Source organism: Idiotropiscis lumnitzeri, chromosome 16, assembly GCF_059441095.1.
Source record: "Idiotropiscis lumnitzeri isolate Australia: NSW breed Sydney's pygmy pipehorse chromosome 16, RoL_Ilum_1.0, whole genome shotgun sequence".
Taxonomy (NCBI): Eukaryota; Metazoa; Chordata; class Actinopteri; order Syngnathiformes; family Syngnathidae; genus Idiotropiscis; species Idiotropiscis lumnitzeri.
Window position 1 is genome coordinate 1,630,162 of NC_142406.1, and position 2,563 is coordinate 1,632,724.

At 44.1% G+C, this 2,563-nt stretch overlaps 1 pseudogene; it reads right to left on the reverse strand.

Moving 5' to 3' along the window:
* Positions 1-459: 459 nt before the first annotated feature.
* LOC148320828 (uncharacterized) lies at positions 460-2,084 on the reverse strand (annotated as a pseudogene).
* Positions 2,085-2,563: the final 479 nt, after the last annotated feature.

Genomic DNA, 2,563 nt, shown 5'->3' on the forward strand with positions numbered 1-2,563 from the left:
GCTGAAATACAATTGTTGCTTGCTTGCTTGCTTGTACACTTTATACTGTGGTTTAAATAAAATGTGCCGCTTGTTTAACGCAGTGAAGTGTTTGCTGTCCATGTAAGTCGCCGACGATCCGCGATCCTGAAGTTAATAATAAGTCATAGCAATTGATCATGAGTTGTGACTATTATATTATTTGATACTGTAATTGATTATAAGCAGTGTCTACTCAAGGGCTCACGCTTGTCTGATTGGATATAACAGACAGCTTAACCCATTGTAGTTCACGCTTGTCTGATTGGATATAACAGACAGCTTAACCCATTGTAGCCTGGCGATTGGGCATCAGTCTCGCTACTAGTCACTCTTATTGATGCTGTAATTGATCCTAAGCAGTATCAGAATTGTTTCAAAACAGGAATCAGCATGCAAACCTGCCGCCATGCTTTGTCAGGGTAGATGTTGCACACTGCATCAAAATGATCTGCCAATGGGACTGCCTGAAAAATAAAAGACATCGTGTTAAAGATTTTTATGTGAGATCATTAGCACAACTACTCAAGTCACAATGTGTGGAACATTCAACAGAACTTCTACGTGCCTTCACTACTGTGGCACTGAGTGAGTCCGAAGGTAATGACAGTTCTGGAACCCCTCTCCCATCAGAAAAGTGCAAGAAATACCTAAAAACACAAATTGCACAAGAAGACTGTATCACCATGCCAGGCACAGGAACCCGTCGAGGCGCATCAACAGATCCACACTAATGCTCGACAGTGGGTGACAGAATTATGCGAGGAGAGCAGGTCACTTGCCATGGCTGAGGGAGACAGGGATAACACCCACTTCCTCCCTGAGATTATTCCCCACATCATGAGACTGGGAAGTTACTTACCACTCTGGACAGGAGTAATGGTCCCTCTCTTCCGAAGCACCACCATCACTGCAAGTTCTGCAGCTGTTGAAGCAGAGTTCAAAAACATAAAAAATGGGCTTTTCAAGCATGAAAGCCTTCCCATTCGTGTCGACCGGTTTGTTGCTCGTCATCTTGCCTTCATTGAGGGAAACATGCGGATTTCTGCTGCAAAACAAAAAAGAGAAAAGGCTGATGTAGGTGATGCTACGACTGTCTTAAGACCTGACGATGTCTCTACTACCCAGAGTGGGGGAAAAAAATGTAAAAAATGATGCTGACCTTGGTGATGAATCTGATGCTGCTGCAAACAATCTTCATATTACCGAAGTTGAGAACTGGAGAGGCTTAGTAGTTCCACCCAAAAAAAGGAATATGAGTTCATATCTCTCTCCTTGTCCTGAGTGGCTGCATGTGGATTCATCCATGGAACGTAAAAAAGTCAAGGTGCAATTGTTGAAAAATGGAAACCAACAACAGCCTGTTAAACTTTCCAAGTTGAAAGTCGCTGTGCTCAACACTTGTGCATTTGATGCCGTGTTTCAGTGTCTTTCTTGCTCTTATTGTGACAGCTTTTCATTTGAAAAGGCTGTAAGCAGCAAGACCTGTGACAATCCATTCCTCCACTTGGTAAAAACCATCGCAACACGAGGTGTGACACAACACGTGTATTCCAAGAGGGCAGAACTCCTGAAAGAAATATTCAAGCCTGTCCACCTAACCTCTGGTGCTCTCCAAATAGATGCACAATGCCACATCTCGACAGTGATTGAGAGAGCTATGAGGAATCTTCCAAGTGTATACTTGAAAAAACAATGTTCCTCACCGTACTGCAGCCTAAGCACTCAAGTAATAAGGGAAGTTCCGCTTGTGTGTACCAACATTGCTGTCCTGCAGACCTGTGGCATGACTCATCTTCAGACTGCTGCTGAAGAAGGACTGAGCCTTCCTGACTCTACTTGCCTCCGACCAATCCAAAATGCATCTCAGTGTCCATCTACATTTAAAAAGCAAGACAACAGTACAGGAAAGGCTCTGTGTTCGGCGAATGTTTCCCACAGCTACAGCTGGGAGAATGTTTGTGGATTGACACCGACCTCGGTACGAGTTGGACAGAAGTTGCTCTGCTTGAAATTCCCTCCAGTCTGGTGCTGCAAGAGAATATGTTTACTTTGAGAGCAGTCATAGGATTTCAAAGAGGCTTGACCCAGGATTCTCTTGGACATTATGTGGCATACTGCAGGAGGGCTGCTTTTGCCTGGGACTTGTACAATGACCTGGAAAGTGGAGTGAAAGCAGCATCAGAAAAGACAAAGATCTTCCCACATGCTTTGTTCTTCACAAAGCAGTGATTGCTTAATTGTTGCAATGTAAATAGTTTGGTGTTTTGTTTGTTGCTGTTTTTTTTTACACATAAAGCTATTGTTTCAACCCAAGCTTTCTCTGCAGGGTCTCATCAATTACACATGTACTGTTTTTATATTAATTCAGTTGTTCTCAAATGAGGGAATGCTACATCGAGGGGTGTGTTTATGTTGTTTTTGTTACGATCCGTGCTTTGTTTACCTGTTTTCAGCGAGTGGGCGTTTCCCCCCGGCGCGCGCCGTACCAGCTGGGAGAAACGCGCGGACGAGCCCCGCACCTGATTCCGATCATGCCACTAGT